Source organism: Nipponia nippon, unplaced genomic scaffold, assembly GCF_047370975.1.
Source record: "Nipponia nippon isolate SJK-2023a ecotype South Korea unplaced genomic scaffold, ASM4737097v1 scaffold_2, whole genome shotgun sequence".
Lineage (NCBI taxonomy): Eukaryota > Metazoa > Chordata > Aves > Pelecaniformes > Threskiornithidae > Nipponia > Nipponia nippon.
Genome location: NW_028262336.1, coordinates 72,483,781 through 72,503,774, shown reverse-complemented (window position 1 = coordinate 72,503,774; position 19,994 = coordinate 72,483,781). Strand labels below are relative to the sequence as shown.

General features: G+C 40.6%; 1 protein-coding gene across 1 annotated transcript in view; it reads left to right on the top strand.

The window, feature by feature from the left end:
• PCCA (propionyl-CoA carboxylase subunit alpha) overlaps nucleotides 1-19,994 on the top strand; it is a 299,843-nt gene that overhangs the window by 263,499 nt on the left and 16,350 nt on the right. The gene's annotated exons all lie outside the window — the stretch shown is intronic.

Here is a 19,994-nt window from a genome sequence, read left to right as displayed (position 1 = left end):
CTGTATTTCCAGCCATGACAACTCCAAGCCAATGAAACAAGACGACATATTCTCCTCACATGTGATTTTGTCTATGAGGAAGATGTTTTTGTCACTGAGGATCAATGGGATAAGGAGGAGAAGGCTGACTGCAAGGACAAAGAACAGTTCTCCAGAAACAAGATATAGTAATCACCTGTAAGGAGGGCCTCAGATAGGCAAAATACAGTCTTTCTCCAAGACAAAGTACATAAGGCATAATACTGAGCTGTCTCAAAGTTTGTTTTTCTGTTCCATAATGTAGGATACAGTAACATCCTTGGTTGCTCCAGCTGGAGGAAAGCTGGTTTTACCAGATAATCCACAGGCAGAAAAGTAGAGGTGATTCTGAGAATATTTTAGAGCTTCACCACTGATTCTTTGAGTCTTTGCTATTGACCATGCATTTCGTCAGAGTCATTATCTGATGACTATGAAATACTTATTCCCCAGAATGTGTCAATGAAGCAATTACCTCAAATCAGCTCTTGTTCAACTTACAGCTAATGAATAACTATTACAAGGTAATCAGTGCTGTAATGGTAATTAGTAAAGTGGGTAAAATAACTGGAAATTAAAATGATTAAGCTTGTCTGTTTGGAATTCCACATTGAGCAGTGAGTAAATGATGTATTGCTCGAATCAGAAATAATATATGATCACTTGTGTATTTATGCTACTATGCCACTCGGACAAATCCTCTGCGCTTCATGCAGTTGTTTGAAGGGGGAGGACGTACACTGCAGTGATGACCAGGCCTGCCAAGAGGCTCAAAGAAAATTATGCCTTGTTATCACCATGGGCCCTTTCAGCCCTGTTCTCCTTCACCATGTGTGCACGTGCTCACATTCTGCCAGGCTCCTGCCCCACTCCTGCAAGCTCTTCCTTACTCAAAGACCATGCAAAAGCCTTTGGGGTGTACCTTGCGGATGAGTCCTTATCTGCCGGCCCCACAGTCAGGGGTCCTTTCCACATCTCTGGGTCCAGTAATGTCTTCCTTTAAATAAACTGCCTGCAGAAAATTCAGAAGCTATTTGTATTTTGCCTTAAGCAAATTTAACTGCCATGGAGGAAAGCCATGAAACTCCCTCCCAGCCATCCACCAGCAAATTTTTGAAACAGTGACTCACCTCATTTTTGTGTTTTCACAGAAGGGCCTTTTGTGAAGAGGTGGTTCCCATTATCCCACTGTGATAAAACTACATAGCTGTGCTTCCTTTTAAAGGAGAGCGTAGTTGTGTTTTTCTGTCCCATATGTCTTTTGCTAATGTTTCCTGAATCGGGGACTGCATTTTCCAGAATTGAAAAGAACAGCAGATTGACTTTCACCTGCCCTAACGGAAGCGGCCAAAAATTAGACATCGCAATCTGAGATTATTTGGTCAGTAGAGAGAATCAGGTACTTCCAGGGGCGATTCTCTTCCATGTGCTTCTCTGCTTGGTCTGTAAAGGGGTCGAAGTTCCTGTGTTCAGACTTTAATATCTAACTTCCACGTGTGTAATGTACCCAAGACATTTATAGGGAGCTGACAGCTGTAACGCAGGACCTACAGGTGCCCTGTAGTTTTCTAGAGCAGCATGCAGAAGCCAGATGGGACATCTTAAAGCATCCAAAATGGCGATGGTACCTGAACCTCTCCCTGAAAGCCGGGTGAGATGTCACAGGAAGTTTCTGTTAGAGCCTAGAACTTACCGGGAGCATCACCAACAGAGTTGCTCTTAAATGTGTGACATACTATCTAATACCTTAACTGAAGAACTAAACTTCCTTTAGGATGCCTTTCAAAATATGTGAGAACAAGAGAAAGCATTGTTTTGGTTCACGTTTCATGTTGCTGATCACAATAAACTCCCCTCCATTTAACTCCCCTAAATACATTCTTGCACAGGAAAGAACTCTTACAACTGTAAGAGAAAAGGTTTTATAAGCCTCAAAACAGAACTAAATTATTACGTATATATCTACTTATGTAAATATGTATATGCACACATGTAAATATATATATATATATAATGTGTACATACAAAGTGCAGGTTTATATGCTTATATATAAATATTGTTTACAAACATTAAACTTAGGTGATAAAAAGGAAACAGTTTAATGTAAATATAAATTAATCAGATGATGATTGCACTTTGTGCGTTCGGGTAGTAAGGTTCTGCATGTGATAGGGAAGCTGAATTTTTCCCCCCCCCCGTATGTAACTTTGTTGATGTTAATGTTAAATGAATTAGTGGAATTATAAAGCCAGTTAATAACTGGTGTTTCAAATTAAATAGTCAAACGTTGGGAAAATGAGGCTGGGAGGAATAGAAACAAAAAGAAAAAACAGCAGAGAAAAGAAAAAGTATTCCTCGGTGGTGGCTGTTGACTGCTACATGTTAAATTGCCTCACTGCCCCACTGGCAAACCTTCAGTTTTGTGGACTCCAGCAGTTACAGTAGCTCTTCTGCATTGAACATATGTTGTATGGATTACTGTTTGTCATTACGGGCACTTGAAATGTAAATTACGGAAGCTTCTCTTCTGCTTGTGGTTTAATATTTTAGAGGAAATAATTTTAAGCATAGATTGTTAATTGCGATTCAGTTGTGTCTTTATTCTGTGAAGCTAGATATAGTCTTAATGCTATTTTTGGGATAATTGTGGTAGATTATGGTTGACATAAGGATGTTTGTGTGAAACACAGGTAAAGGGGAGGAAAGATGGATGACGCATGCTGGCTTGCCGTCTTTTTTGCAAGCAGACATCAAAACAATGATAGATGTTATATATGATTAGATTTTTTTTTATAAGGAAAGGAGCTACTTTAGATTTTCATGAATTCACAGTTTTTTCCAAGAAAGCCATCTTCAGTCTTAAAATGCATATATAAAAAAAAGCTGTGAAGTTGTAGCTGATTTCTGAAAGACGTGAACTGTAAAGACTGTTTATATTTAAAATCGCCGGTCACCTCTCTTTCAGTAAATATATAAAAATGTGCCAATGTTATTCTAAAGCATTCTGCTTTTATTTTCTTGGCTCTTACACAAAGAATATCTGAATACTAAATCAGTAGTAAAACATGAGATCAAGTGTGCTATGGAAGTGCTTTTCTTCAGTGTACTTCCTAGAATTTTCTATAAAGTAAAAGCAGGATTGCTCAGGACATGTAAAGGTTGAGGAGCTTGCTAGAAAGAAGGAGCGGTACCTTGGTAGCTGGGAAAATGACTGGTGCAGCATGACTTCAGAAATAGCGTAAGCTAGGTTAAGTTAGTCTAGGAAAAATGAAGACTGCCTTAAAAAGATTAAAAAGCTGAAGAGTCGTGAGGATTCAAGGACACATTTCGTAAGGGAGAAAGAGCAACCAGAAGACCAGCTCCCACTGAAAGGGAGTGATCATGGACACCCGTATCTTTAATGTCTTCTAAAATCTCCTTTTCATGTGTTTTACTTTAAAACTGCTGTAAATGAAATGACTTTGCCAAAGTCCCCTTTTTTTTTAGTTCATTTTGAAGTTAACAGAGAAGTTATGTCAATCTTGTTGACATTAGTTTTGTTTTCAGTGTATGTAATACAACTTAAAATGATTCTTAGCTTATATTAACTGATATTACATTCATACGTTTTTTCTAAATGAAAAATGATGTCTTGGGATATCCTTCCAAGAACTATAGCTTTTCTTTCTTACTCTGTTTTGAACAGAACAAATTGAAATTCATGTAGTGTGCCCTTCACAATACAGAGTTGTCTTTCACATGATACTTATGTGATGCTTAAGAGTCCAGACAACCATGTTTTTCAAGAAATGCTGAGAATCTCTGATATTTCTTTCTTGAGTTTTCCTTTTTTCTGTCTGCTATCTCGTGCAGCATAACCTTGTCAGAGGATAATGATGTTCAGTGTGCAGTGGTGCTGCCTGGTAATTTTTCAGATGGTTACTGTACTGGTGCTGACTCTGAAATTCAGATTCTCCTTATATGAAACCTAAAAGAAGAAGTAAAAAGAACTGAACAAAACTCAGCCTTCACTTCAGTTACAATTCAGTCATACACCAGAAAACTCACATTTCTGAGTATTGATTGTGTTCATTTACCACAGCAAAGTGCATTCATTGATAACTACCTGCTGGTATTGAATCAATCTCATGTGAAGCACGGGGCATTATTGTCAGGTAGGGTAAATAACATTGATTCTATTTTAAAATGAATATGGCATAGGAGAAATTAATTTGATTCTATGAAGTCATTTAATTATGTTCTATCGACTATATAAACAGTGAAGGTCATGTAATAATATGATATCATGAGGCAAGTTACAGCTGCAAGCTTTAGCAAGGTTACCCCCTCCATAATGGCAGTAAACACATTTTGTTTTTGTTTTGTATTAAAGGAGGAAGAGAAATCCAATACCTGTAATCGATCTTAAAAGTAGGATCCCAATTGGTACCAAATCCTCTGATGCTCTGTAAGTGGAACTATAGTCTTCACCGACTGCAGCAAACCAGGTCCCTGGTTATGTTGTAGGTCAGCAGATTCTGAAGCTTCAAATGTTATTCTGACTAATGTACTCTGCTGTCAAAACTCCTTATCTTCCAAAATAAGCAAATAATCAGGGGTGGGAGAAGGGAGTTGTGTTGATTATACCTTTTTGCTTGATCATGTTTCAAGCTATTGGCTCTATGAAAGAGTGGCAAGGAAGGACAAGTGCAGTAAGCACAACTGCCACAAACATGAGTAATCCATGGAGATAGCCTCGCAATTGCTCTTGCATCTATTCCCCTACAATGATAATGAACTGTATTACAGTAAAGTTGTTAAACAGCAGCGGCTAAAGCAATGAAACTGTGAAACACGGAACCCTTTTTGGATTACAGGCAACCATGCAACCGAGATTTAGTCATTGATCATATACCCCAAACATTGTCTTCATAGGCCGTACAGTTAATCTTGAAGTCTTAGTATATGAGAAAATAAGTTATCAATTATCACGTACCATATGAAGAGAGCAGGAGACACTGAGAATTCTGCTAGTACCCTGTGACCCTTGTCTCATTTTAAATATTTAAGATCAAATAACTTGCAACCAAGTTGTAGCTGGCTGAACAGCTATCTGGAATTCAACACTTTTGGAAACAGTAGTGAGGTCAAAAGAGCTGGAGGAATAAAACCAGTTGTCTGTGTTTGAAAAGGACGCAGAGGGTGTGAGCCATGTGACTATAACTGGTGGATACAATTTTATCTTGAGTGAAATTTGTCTCTAGAAAGTAATCCACAGAGAAATGAAGGTAGACGAATGATTATCACTAATCAGTTACAGAAATCAACATAAATCAACATAAACATTGGTATGATACTTTTTTTTGACAACAGTGCTTCAGTATCATATGTTCAGATGTCTTTAGGCGTCGAGCTTAGAGGTTCAGAGGGGCTCAAGTGCCTATTTTGGCACCAACAGCAAGATTCAAGTGCAGTTTAGGTATCTGAGTCAAAGAAAGTGATCCAGGAAGCTTAAGATCCAGTAATCTTCTAAGTGTCCTCAGGACACCTAAAATAGGTTTCACAGCTGTCTACCTAAAGGTTAGACAGATGCAGATGTCTATCTGCATCTTCTCAGCAGCACTGCTCTGGGAACTACGTATCAAATATTCACTTATCCTCACTGTGCTGCTGAAACAACGTACTTCAACTCATCTCAAGTCTCCTGAGAGAACAGTCTTCAGAAAACATCTAGCATGGGTCGGCAGCACTGACTTCAACCCAAAGCCTAGCAGCTGTGGCCACATTCATCAAAATTCATGGCACTAGAAGGCAAAGATGCTCACTTTTTGCAGCTCTCCTTGCTGCTGAGAGCACTTGCCTAGAAGGCTGGAGATAGGGCTTCTGTGCTGACTTCCACATGATGGAATTAAAATCTGCTCTGTCCCTGCAGTATATCCTAATTGCCAAGTCTTAGGGTGGTAGAGGGAGAAACCTAGTGCTCAAGCCAGTCTGCTGGGAAAGCAGATTCTGGTCCCCATTTCTAGAACCATTTCCCTGTGTCAGACTAGGCAGCTGGGTAACTTCGGGAGCGGAGATCAGAAGGCAGTTTTGTCCTCTCCCCAACTGAGTTCCTTAGCCTTTAAGCCACAGGACCAGTTTTGTTCCTTCCTTGTCCCCTTTCTCTACTCGCAACTGCATAACGGCCTGCCTTACACAGCAGGAGCGGTCTTCTTTGAGCACCCTGTAGTCAAATTTGTAAATACTTAAATTACTGAGTCCATTTTGAAGTATGGAGTGCTGAGCTGCATCTTGATTGTCCTTTCAATATATCTACCCTGTTTGGTCACATCTGTTACAGTTTTAGTCATCTACTGATGAAATTCCTCCTTTAGCACCCAGAGCAGGATTGCATTGTCAGCCAAATTCCAGCTGTGTCAGATACATTTGAGTTTAAAAAAAAAGAAAATAATTTTTTTTTTGCAATGTGTCTCACTTTAAAATTTTATTTGTAAATAGTATTATAAGACTGATCTGTTCAACTTTGGTCTTATCCCACTGTGAAACGTTCTCAGTTCTATTTCTTTGCAAATTTGGCAGACAAACTGGGAAGCTTTAAAGCATCAGGATAACCTGCATGTGTCTTCCTAACTTTATACTGAGTAGTGAGAGTGTTGTGATGGATAAAGTCAGTACCAGTTATTTCCAGTCTTACAACCCTTTCCTTCTCTTCGTCCTCGTTTTACTCTACGCAGCAACACTCAGGAATTTGTATTTCTCAGCAGCGTTCTTTGTCGTTTCTAGTTTCTTTTCCTGTTCCCACACCAGGTTTATATGATTATTGATACACAGACTCACTCAGGTTGCTATTTATGCCAAATGTGATTAACTGTTATGTTGAAAATAGATATGTAACTATGGATGTGGTACCCTACCGTGTTATCGCTGCTAAAATTCTCTCCAGTTGACTGGTTTTCACTCGTGGCCAGTGGATCACTCCTAGTCTTCTCCTGGGGTAGAGAAATTCACTGTATGATTAACAACACACCTGAGAACAAGTTCAGGTTTCTTGTGAATAGTGGTTTTGTTTTTTTGAAGCAAGGAGCCACAATTAAAGAAACAGGACCAAGTTCTCTAGCGATGGAAATAAGTGCAATGTAAGTTGCACTTCACCTTTTAAACCAGCAGAGAAATTAGCCTGGTGACCCTGGAAAACAGCTCTTGGGCCTAAACCAGTAGCAGCTGGAAGTGTAATAGTCTAGATCTACTGTAGGTTGTCTGAGCAATCATTCTGTTGCATTACACTCAGAACAATGCTGGTGTGAGGAATAAACATAGTTTAGATACATAGTAAGATAGAACAGATGTATAAAATGCATCTCTAAAAGAAATCCTATAATGGCAATTGCAAATACATTTCCCATGCCATAAAAAAAGTGATTGTTCAGTGAAGTGAAGAGTAGGACTGATAAAATATTTATTCAAAGTCCATTATCTTTGAGTTTCATTTGCATTTAAAGAAATATTCCTAGCTTGCTTTCTTCACGGTTTTCATTAGGATCGTCTGAACCAGTTTCACGTAATCCTTTAATTGTTATGTCAAAAATTGAGTCAGGAGCAGAGATGAAAATACGGAGATCAATATACTCCGTGGTCTGAATGCCTCACAAAAACTTAGTCTAATTAAAAAAATAAATACTAAATCACTTTAACCAACAACTTCAAAATATTGCCCTGAGGACAGAGGTTAAATAAATTATGAAGTAGTAGCGAAAGCTCACACACTGATAACTTTGGGGGGTGGTTCCGAGTTGTGAACTGAGGTGTTCTAGTCTGGTCTTCGTTTAGGTGATTGCATTCTACTGCCCTATCAAGCGTAACTGCATACAGTAATGTTCATCGTTTCATCCCCAGTCCCAAATCCACTGAATAATGTTGCTGTTCACTGGTAAACGACTCCCAAGACTCACTTCTTACCCGAGCCTCTTAGGTGAGTGTTATGGCTTTGGGCTAAGACAGCTCAGTCATAAATTGTCTAATGTGTATTTGGCAATTATTAACTTTGTATCTGCGTGAGTGAAATATTTATAAATATAAGCCTGTTTTAGAAATAGCTGCTCCAATTCATCAGCACACATAAGGGATATGTTTGACTACATGAGTGCTTAAAGCTGAAAATAAGGGGCTAGTCTTTGAGAGTTTTCTAATTTTTACTATCCATTTGATCTCAAAATTTCTCCTTTTTTCTGTCTGCTCTGCAATATTTTACGTATGATATGCAACGTCAGTTGGAAGAAAAATGTAGAAATGGTCCCTGGAGCAGAACTGGACCCTGCTTTCCTGACTTCTGGGTCACATCTGGGCTTGAAGAAGGAGGTAGCTGTCTTACTTGGTTCTGAGGAGGTGCAGCAGCAGAACTCTAAACCTGTATTTTGAATGAGGGAGGAGGATAGAATGGAAGTACCTTCAGTGTTAAGTGATGGATGATCAGGGGTTTGTATTGCCATTTCAGATTTAGGTGCTTCCGTTCTGCCTAAGTGTCCTGCTTTGGGTATGTAAGTCTTGTATTGCATCTAGCCCTTAGGTATTGGCAAAGATTGTCATGTCAGGTTTGAATTATAAAAGCACTAGTCTGTAACGTAAAAGAGCGTTTGAAGTCCTGCACGAATAGTGCTGCTAGTAATCATGGATGCAACAGCATTTATTTCTGAATTACAAAGATTAGAGAATGTGCATCTATTGCTAATGTAGATATCCACCCTAATGCCATAAAATGATCCCTGTAAATTTAATGGTCGGAAACAGGTATAATACTGGTGCTGTAGCTGCACTATTGCTGAGACTTTCATGATGATTTAGTATCCAGGATAATTAAGAAACATAATTAAAAACTGTTTTATTACCTATCATAAAATTTATAGAGTTTTTGTGGATTTTCATAATCTTACCATCAGTCTTTTTTGTTAATTTTATTGCATCTGAAATAAAAACTAAGTTTCCTTAAGCTGAGGAATGAAAAAGTAGAGCACAACTTTCCCTGTTACTATTTAGTAGTTTTTCACCAGCCCCACCCTGAAGAAGATGGTAAGGATGAGGGATTCCTTTTTCAAACAAACAATTTTTTTCCAGACAGATATGTCCATATTAATGTGCAGACTAGCAACTCACTTAGTTCTTATTGAATTGAAAGTTCTCCCTGAAGTGTCTTGGGTGACACCATGAGCTTACTGAAATCAGTGGGACTACTGACTGAAACAAGTCCAGGACAAAATCAGGCCCAGGATTTAAAGCCTCTCTATCTCTAACCTGAACAGTAATGCTACTACAACCCCTAAATCAGCTACCAGGCTGCATACTTGCCGTGGTGTGAGAACAGAGTGTCTGGCGGGAAGATGTACGGAAGAGATTATCACACCGTTTATGTAAAGCTGCGCCATCTTTGATGGCTTGAGTTCTCATACATTGCAGTCACTCCTTTCTCACAGCTTCCCTGCGTGACCAGCTAGACTCCTACTTTGAATTTTGACTTTGCAGCAGCCTTACAAATGCATCTGGACTTGCCCAGGTTCAAGGGGTTTCATATGTTAACTTCCCTAAATCCATACTTCAATCTAGAGAGCTTTGTAAACTGAATCAAATCTCTGTAAAAAGGCCTTGGCTTCCTACACGCATTTTTCTCCAGTTGCAGATGTCATTGTGCTAGCTGCTCTACAAAACAAAACAGAAAGATGCTGTGGCTTACCAAGTAGTATTTGGAAGCACTCCAAGGCAAATTAACAGACCAAGCTCTAACCAGTGCTTGCCCAACCATAAGAAAACTTTGTAAGCTGTGAAAGAATGCAGTTTGCGTTGCAGTTTTCTCCCTATGAAATGTACAGACTACAACCATTTTTGCAGTCAGTGGAAAATAAGACCTATCTAAATGTTCTGTATGGTTGTAGGTAGCCTCACAGTGAATGAAAGGCCTCTGTGCTCTGCTTTTTCCTCCATTTAGGTGAGTGCCAAAAGTAGTGCTGAGCTTGAAGGGAAGAGGAGTCAAACATTTATTATTCCCTGGCCACCCAGAGAGGGAAAAACATTGGTGTCCAGAAATTAAGCAGCATTTGCTTGACATTTCTGTCAATAGTTTCTGTCAACAGTTCTACTCAATAGTTTTGTTTTTGTGTTTTTTTTTTTTCCTAGAGGGGGATGTGTTTTGCCCCAAATCAGATACTACTTTTCAAAAGGTACTTCCTTACAGAACTTACTGAGTAACTTACAAATTTGTAGTTAGCCAAAATGAACCAGGATGAAAAATAGGAAGTATCCTACAAGTGTTGGGTTGCTATGTAATTTATACTATAGTTTTACACATCTTGACTTTTTCCCTCTTTATAAGTCGTTACCTTATATACATCACCCAGATCTCTAGTCAAACCAAACTCTACGGGTTGCTTTTGTGAGCCTTGTGCAGTTCGTTTATCAATGGACTTGCTTTTTACGGTTGTAAGAATCCATTACTCTGACAAGTTATCTTAGCAAGATACCGTGGTAGTCACTTGTGGCCAGTGCAGTTCATTGCAACCTTTATTAGTTGGACATCTGCATAACTCTTCTCCTCGGACAGTGAAATCTAGGACAGTTGAACCAAACTTCTCTCTGAAAGATGTTTAAAGACGTGGTCGTAGTGATATTATTACCGCTACCTACAGCTACTTTCCAGTTATAAGAACAGGAGGAGGGCAAGCGGCTACTTATGAGGCAGCATATTTTTATTTTCACAATACTGAGCCTTCCTAGCCATTTTATCTATGATGCAATTGAAATCTCAGGGCAAACAAATATTATATTTACATATGTAGGTAACGGAGGTTCAAAGTGGCAACACACTTTGTCTTGCCTGCTACCACTGAGTCTGCTCCATCACCTTCTTTTCCTGCATGCATTCTGGAACAGTGGGCACTAAAAGTTGATTGTGCTTTTTTTTGTTTTGATTGGGTTTTGTGGGGTTCGTTCGTTTGGTTTTTTGGGTTGTTTTTTTGAGGGGGGTGTATTTTTTTGAAAAACAAAACCAAAAATCAATCCCATTTTGCATCCACCTGCTTGTTCTCTGCTATACGATGAAGAGAGAATTGCATGCTTCTTGTCAGTGATTATATTTTTATCGTCACATAATAAACAGGTCAAATGTTCTTGCCCATTTAAAATACTTGTAGAAATAATTTTTTTTTTATTAATACATGTTAAAAACCACTGTATTGTATAATGGGGTTAGTCATGTTTAACCACACTGTCTGTACATAGCTGATAAGATATATTTTTTCCTATTCCAGATCATATTCCATATTTAGGGGGTATGATTTTGTAAACACTTAGGCATGCGATTTGCCTTATACTATCAACAAGTCCTGATGGCTACTGTTGGCCTGGTTACATGTGAAAAGTTAGGCAAAAGCCTGTAGGATTGGGACACATTTCAGAAAACAAGCAGTTGCTTTTTCTTGTGCAGATTTTTTTCACGCTCTTTTTCAACAGATTTTATCAGAGAAACATATATTATTCCAGTAGGAGCTTCTGGTGTTTTGAGACAAAAAGCAACTTGCCAATGACGTAACTAAACCATTTTCACAAAATTGCAAGCGTTGCGGCAGGAACCTGTTTCTAACAAAGCCGCAGATGAGTTGAGGCAGTGGTGTGTGTCGTACATATGTTCCACACGTGGTACTCAAGGCGGTTCTCCCTGAGTTTTTCATTAAATAGAAGATATAAAATAAATGTTTGAAGTATAAGTTGACCGTATTTGAAGCATAAGAGTGATGAAAGTGATGCATTATGTCACTGTAACATATTGACATTATCAATTATGTGTTATTAAACAGCTTAGCTAACTGAATGATTTACCTTGTGTTTAACTGCCTTTTTCAATTAAAGGTAGCAAATGCTGTAGAACTGGGGCACAGTCATAGAAACCGTATATTTTCTCCTGTTAACACCAGCACTGCTGACATGCAAGTGATGGGAGTGTTGGCATTTTGCTGCAGGCTCTAATGGGCTAGTTTAAATGGTCTAAAAAAAGTGATTAATGATTAGGAACAGGACTGTTACACAGCTTCACAGCTCTTTTCCTCAATGCGTTTCCATTTATGTCAACTAGCCGCACACTTGGGAGGTGTTATTTCAAAGTAGTCAACACAGGGGTTTTTTTTCTACTGCCATTTGTTTCCATTTCATAGGCCCCTTTGGTTGGCCAGATATAGCTAGTGTTTCCCTAAAGTTGTAAGCTTCAGTGATAAAGGTGGATAATCCACAGGCTTTGTATGTCTGGTGACCAAAATCTAAACTGCTGAACTCTACTGTCATTTCAAAACAGTGACTGCTGTCTTTAATATCACTCTCCTTACTCCTTTTTGGTGTATTGTGTTGGAAATAATTTAAAGCCTCCTCTCAAAGTAATTGAAGCACTTCGTCAACCAATACGCGATTCTCTTCTGCTATTCACTTGATTTTGCAGCAAGCAGTAATTTGTACATTAGTACTGCTTGTCTGTAACGGGTAACTGTCCACCCCCAAGCCCTCCCTTATATACATGGTTACACATATATGTATATATTTGTTGTGTGTATTTCTTTGGGAGCTGAGGCCAATAAACAACTACTGCAACACTTTACCCGCCCCCCCCCCCCCCCGTAACAATTAGTTGTCGTATGTAGAAAAAACAAGTAGTTCCAAAAGAAAATTAAAAACAAGGTTGGAAAATGCCTTATCTCGCTCTCTTTAATGAACCTTAGGACAGTGAGATATCTAGTAAGTATAATGCATTCTCTTTGTTCTTTTAAGCTAAGGCAATATCAAACACTGAAGAATAGCGGGGACTGAACACTCAAGGGGAAGATACCTTGTATTTTTTGGAAGTTTATTTCACTGTGCTAAGATCTTGCAGCTTGTGGCTGAAAGTCAGCATTTGCTCTTAAGTATCGTGTTGTGAGTGAGGGGAATATATTTTCTTAGAATAGGACATTGAGTAGTATTTTAGTTGCCAGCATTTTGTCTTGTCATTTTCTTAGCGATCAAAGTATGAAGCTAAGTCTTAGCTGTATGCAAGTTCAACCAAGTTTTCTGAACAAGAAGCTTAAGAAAAAAGTTTATGTAATAATTTGGGGGCGGAGGGGAGATGGTTTAGAGTGCAGTGGCGTTGTCTCCAGCGCATCTACTAGAGCCGCTCTTCTGCAGAAGAGTTTTGCCAAGCAGATTTGCAGTGTCTGTAGGGGAAGAACCATGGCTCGAAGGTGAGCGTGTCACCCGGCTGGCTTGTCCTCGAATGCGGTGCTCAAGATGGCATTGTAGCTCATCTTCCTTTCGCAATGCTGTTTTTAGCCACCTTTGCCAAGAAACCGAGGCTGAGGCAGGCGTGCTGGATGCCCGCCCGGTGCTTGTCCGCTGCCTTCCCAGTAACTTTGACTTAGTTGATCGGCTTCAGCCAAATGGAACAGAGGGGGAAGGGGCCTAAAAGCATTATGGTCCAACTTATTTCATGAATAAAAGGTGTCCAGCTAGAGGAGAAAGCGGCAGCTCTGTGTGGCAGAGAGTGTGGGCAGGGGGGTTGGTCAAACTCACCATTCACTTAAAGTGAGAGACTCTACACTGGGGAGCGCAGTTACGAATGCCCCCGAGCCTATAATGATGTTTTAGAGGTGACAAACAGCTACAAAACCTGTCCATGAGAACCCAGGAGCTGCTCGTTACTTCTGAGGGATTCTCCTCTCCTGCGTCCGCAGTACGCGCAGAGGGATTTTCAGGGATTTTCTTGTCTCTGCGTGTGCACGGGCTAGAATGCGCGTAGTTACTACAGGTGGGTGAAGCTGCCTCCCTTCTTCCTCCTTATGAAGAGGTTTGATTTATCAGTAGCTGCTTGAATGTCTTGAGTCTGTCTTTTTTTTTTTTTTTTTTTTTAGCACAGACACAGTTTCTGTGTAAAGAGTCTGCATTTCTCGTCCGTTGGGTCAGGGGAACATCTGCTCCGGGTAGTTTTCAAGGGTTACTTAGGAACTTAGGCCCCCAAAATGCGGGCAGCGTGGTGACTATTCCCAAGGCACGCCTGGCCTGCCTCTTGTCTTTTGGAAGTGTGTGTGTGTGTCATTACACACATTTATTCTGCAGTTTTCTGCTTGGCTCGGATTTGCTGCCACGATTCTGTTCTGAAATGATGATGTAAAATAGATATACTTTTCCTTACACATCAGTGCAGCTCTTTTCCCCCTGTAGTTGCTAGTGGTCCTGCTTGTGGGCAGGTTTCAAAGGAGCCTCATCTCCATATGGTTTTACTCGATAATCCTTTATCCACCATCTTCGGCTCTCATTCCGTTGCTTTCTTGCCTGTGGCTACGTTTCTATCTCTGCATCAATTAGCACAGTGATTTATACAACAAGCAAGCAGTTTAGAGGTAATGGTACACAATTAACATCTCATTCCACCATAAAGGGTATGCTAAATACCCCAGTCACTGCTTTCTCTGCCTGGAATTGAAATAAGTGTTTGTCCTAATTCATATGCTATCTGATGTGAAGTGGGCCCGCTTTGTACGGCACTACACCATTAATCTAATTATAGATAGCTGCAAATGAAGTGCTGTCTGAGCACAGAGACGGAAGAAAATAGCGCTTTTGTCATTTAGCATGACTCTGTGAAGCAAGATCGCACTTTACGCGGCGGCGCGGCAGAATGGAAATCTGAATAATATCGCTGCCTGTTGCATCTTTTCTAATTACAGCAGCGTTGTAAACACAACTGGGCGCTGATATAAATAGAGCTGTAGCTGCGCTGTCATGTGGGTTGTAGGGGAAAATCCTTAGTGTGCTGTTGTATTAAATGATGCATCCTGATTGACAGCTACCTTGAGACTGCGCTGATGGAGTTGTCACAGCACCGCGGGCACCGGCTGCTCCAGCTGCAGCCGCCGCCTCCCGCCGCCGCCGCCCGCCGCCGCCGCCGGGAGCGGGCACCGCCGGGCCCCGGGGCCCGGCCCGCTTCGGTCGGCCGCTTCAGCCGCCGCCTGAGGCGGAGGGAACGCGGTTTTGCACGGCTTTAACCCTTGCGAGGGCTCTCTAGAGTGCTAATTACCTGTCGCGCAAGGAATGGAAGGTGGGAAGTGTGGCGGAATTACAATTCTAATTCAGTTGCTGCTGCGGGAGCGCGCACTGTATTACGGTGGTGAGGTTTCTCTGTGTTCTTTCCCTTTTGCTGCTATTAAAGGCTCATGATCTCTGTGGCTGTTTTGGTGTGGTGTTTTTTTTGCTTGTGTGGGTTTTTTTGTTTTTTGTTTTTTGTTTTTTTTTTTTTTAACCTGTCTCCATAGCATGTTGAGGGTTCGCCGCTCCATTAGGCTCAGAGTGCCGTTATTTCGTGCAGGTGTTCATGCCCGTCCTCGCCACCGCCCTGCGGAAGCAAATTACCTCTAGAACCCAGAGCTCGGGGAAAAAAGCCCCCGTGGTTTGCAAAATGTCATGTATCTCCGTGTTGAGTAGGAAATCCTTGACTGGGAAAGAAGGCGGTGCCTGGCGCCTTCGAGTAATATGGAACAAATACATCATTTTCCTGTTGAGATGCCGTGGTGGAAATCTAAGCAAGGGTATGGTCACAATGTTAAAATGTGTAATGGCTAATAAAAAAGGCAGCGTGCTCGCCGTGTTCAGCACTGGGACGTTGCTTAGTATTGCTTTGAATGAAGATTGAATAACATACTACTTGTGAATCCGTGATGGTCAAACGGCAGGTGACAGCAATTAAGTGACGCGGGCAGGATGCGGATTAGGAATGTTTAAAGGGAAATTATGTGACCACAGTTAATAAATTTCACTGATTCCAAAAATGAGACTGTAAGGTTAGTGAAAATAACGAAGACGCGCAGCAGACAGTTTTGCTACTGAAATCTGAGCTGCACGAGATTTTCACCCTTCTGACCACAAGAACGACAGACTCTTGAAAAACACGGCGGAACATTTAGGTAAAGCATGCTGAAAATGCACATCTGGTCAGCAGTCCAAACGCTGCCGTAAGTAACATAGGGGTGGTGATACATTAGATTGCTCTATAAAATCTCCAATGGAGTTTGAACATTTACAGCTTCTGGACATGAGTTTCAGGTGTACAGGGAAGATCATATTTAATAAACTAATGTGAGATGTAACAGAGTGCAGTTTTCAGCATTTTCCTGAAGGTTTACAATATTCTGTTGTACACAGCAAGGGAACCATATCTGTGCAAACTACAGAACTTGTTTTTAAGCAAAGATGGGGTCAGATGTTCCCTGGCCACCTTTTTAGTAGCAGCTGGTCTGCTTCTTGTCTACTGGCTTGGGGGATCAGTAGATGTCTACAAAAAACCTCCACAAAACCCAAGGTATAATTTTCACTGCATTTGCTTTCTTTTCCTCCCCCTTACTCCTTTGCACTGCTATTATTACACCTTTTTGTTTTCTTCTTTTTTGTCACGGAGATTTGGTTGTAAGAGGTAGTTTTGCATTACATAAACGCCCCGTTCATTTAGCGGGAGAGGTAGGACAGGGTACTGTTACCCTTAGAAAACTATTAAGTAACATCACTTTTCCCTACTATAATTTTTGCCAACTGATTGTGGACTCCAGCAGTCTTGTGGAAGAGAAACACCTGTTTTCTATGCCATCGAAAGCTGTATGGCTCCGTTCGGGTACCTCTTTATTAACTGTGCTTTGGCTGGCAGAATTAGGCTCTGAAACCCTGCGGAGTGGAGCAGTGGCTGCTGACAACTACTCGTCAGCGGAGATCTGATGGCTAGCAGATTTCCTTGCTCGGAGAGTCCACCCGCAATCTATTTATGACTCCAACAGATGTTTCTTCTGGTTTAGGCCAGTGGAAACCTTCTGGTCTCTATTTATAACCCAAACTTTACAGCCTTCCCCAATTTACGCCCCTTCTTTCTCCCATCTCCTCCTCCTCCTCCTTGTGAGGATAAAGGAAAAAAACCCGAACCTTGCGCGCACTCTGTTTGTAGCGTATCACAACTTCTGCTTCGTCTGTTCAGCGCCTTCCTTGCTAAATCAAAGGCATAGGAGCCGTGTTAATCACGTAACGAAAAAATGTGGTATATTCTTAATTGTCTTTGTTTTAGGGGCACTGGCAGGCGTTGTTTGGCTCGGTCTCCCAGAGAGCCTTGTGGCCCTCCCCGAGCTGCCCCTCGGTTAGGTGAAGAGCGCCCCTGCACCCCCTCCGCACAACGCATTCCCCAGCGATAAGAAACCCCCTTACAAAGGGACACTTCAGCGGGTATTTAGTGGGGTCCAGCCAGCAGCAGAAATACATCAAAGGTAATCTTAAAGAAGGAACCTTTCTTTGCGGCTTTGTCTTTTTATATTCGGAAAGGTCATTTGTGAACCAACTGTGCCAAAAAAGGCCTTTCCCCAGAAGTTTACTGTTGTTATTTTTTACTTTTTGATTACAGTAACTTGCTTATCCCCCAAACAGACTAAAGAACAATAAACAAATACAAAAGGAAAAGGAACAGCTCATCAATAACAAAGACCTGCGTTTTAAAGCTTTGAGTGTACTGACTCTTACATCTCACTCCAAGCAAAGCAGGAGTCCTGCAGAGAAAGGAATCTAAAAGATATGAAAATTATAAAGATAGTAAAAACAATGTTTGGTAGGGATATTTTAACTTGGTGTGGAGAACTGAGCTTTAAAGTGCAGCATACTGAGGAACATCGTTTTTCCCCCACTGCTGTACATTGTGGAGTGCATAGGGAATTCTGTATTTCAGTCCCTGCGAAATACGGTAACCTAGATGAATGCAGAAGGTCTAGCTTTCCACTTCAAGTTTAAATTTTGAAATTGGGCAGCTCGGAAGTGTTATATGTGGCTTAAAAACCTAAACGGCATCTAAACTTAATCCTTTGAAATCATATCAAAGTAGTCTCTTGCAAGAGGCAACAATACAGTCCACAAATGTAACTTATTTCTGTGTTCTTCCTTTTTTTTCTTTATATTTTCAAACTCTGAGTACAAAGAAGACACTAACCATGGATACTGAAACTGTGCAATTTGGTGTAATTATATTCCCCCCCATAGATTTAATGAAGGACTTTTCAGTACAATTTATCTTTGATAAATAGTCCCTCTGCACAGAATGTTTATTAGATTGACAGCAGAATACACTCTGCAAGCTTTTTTTCCATGCCACTTATGACTCAGATGAATTTTAATAGGAGTAAAAAGCTTTTATTTGCACAGTAATTTCACTTAAGGATCATATCCTTCAGAAACTGGCAGACACTTGTATGTCTTGATTGCAAAACAGACACTCGAGAGTAAAGAAACATGCATAAGATGTTATTATTTGACTTGTCACACTGCTGCAATTCTATTTGCAACTTATGTCATCAAATCTCCTATAGGCATCACCTCCCCTCTCCCTACAGCATACGTGCAAGCGTGCATACGTGCACGCGTATGAACGCACACGCGCGCGCTTTACTTTTTAGAAAAAGAGACTGCAAGGAGCACGTTGAACGTAGTGGCTTGTGCAGGGAGAGAACTAGCTGTGTTTTGGGTTGGAAAATGTGAGTGCCACAGGCTTCGTTGTCGTGATGGTGCCTGCGGGAGGCTTGGAGTTAAAGCAGCTTTTTGCATACAAAATGGTGCTGGTTTCCCCGTGCCGTATCAGTTGTAACCAAGGCACGTGTTTGGGAACGGGTTCTCAAATCTTTGGGTGCCACTTCCAGCTGCTGGGAAGATTGTTGTGGCGTTTTGTGACATGTACCGCGGCGGTGGTGGGGGATCAGTTCATTTAACCGTTTGCTTGTATTTCTGATTAGAAGCAAGTATTTCTAACTGAATGGCTGCGCTGTTCGTTGCACATAATCTTGTGTGTCCAAGCACCATTTATGGAGGATGATAATCCTCTGTTACGTTGTTTTGATTTGGCATTGAAAGCTGCTTTTTAAAGATGGCATTGCAGAGTTGATCACCTTTTGCATGTATTTCTAAATAGCTTGTTCTGCTCTCTACAGAAGCAGAAGGTAGAGTCCCCCTTTACCTTCGCCATAAGGGTATCGGATTTTTTCTGTCTCTGTAAAAATGAAAAGTAAAGACATTTTATTGCTAATAAAACAATAGCTAATTGTTTTGGAGGAAAACATACTGTTCAAAGCAAGGTGTTGAACTTTACATCAGCAAAATACACATTTGAATTGTAAATGCGGTTCACCCAACGCTTATTATTAAAACCTTTGTTTAAATTATCGATGAAGTGTGGTGCTGGTCCTCGCTCCCTTGGCCTTGGCGAGGCTGGAGTCTCACGCAGAGACCTGCTGCCATCTACTGGCTTCGTGCATTCATTTTCAAGTGCACTGGGACGAACGTGAAGGCCGGCTGTCGAAAAGCAATGAATGATCTGTCAAAGTGGTTGCAAGTTTTTAAAAACTGAAAGCTGAAATTAGCGTCCACGCTTATATGTTTTCGGAAGGGTTTTGTTTAAAGGGATGCTCTCAGGCACTGGAGGTTCATCGTATTCTTTTCCATTTCTAATTGCTATAAAGCATGCTAGAGAAAACATTATTTTTTCTCAAGGTAGATAGCAGCTGCTGAACAGTTTTTATTGCAGATAAAATATATTTAGATGATATATTTCCAAAATGTTCCATCATTCAGCCTGTGCATGAAAAAATGGAAGTGAAATTGTTTAATATGTTCTAATCGCAAAATCAAAACAAGCTATTCACTTCAAACATTAAATACACGATAAAAATAACGGTTTAAAAAGTAAAAGTAATGTTTAAAATTAATCATGTCATTGAAAGTCTGGCAGGCTTTCACAAAAGGTCAATTTCTAATTCAGCACAGCACTGGAAACGAATCCCTCGATGGTCCTTATCCACTAAAGATAATGTGCAGTAAGCATAAAGAAATTTCTGGGGTTTTTAAATTTGTATCTCCCCTCTCTATCCCCAATTTTTAAGTGAACCTGACATTTCTTTACTGTACTTGATTCTTTCCTTTAATGTGCTCC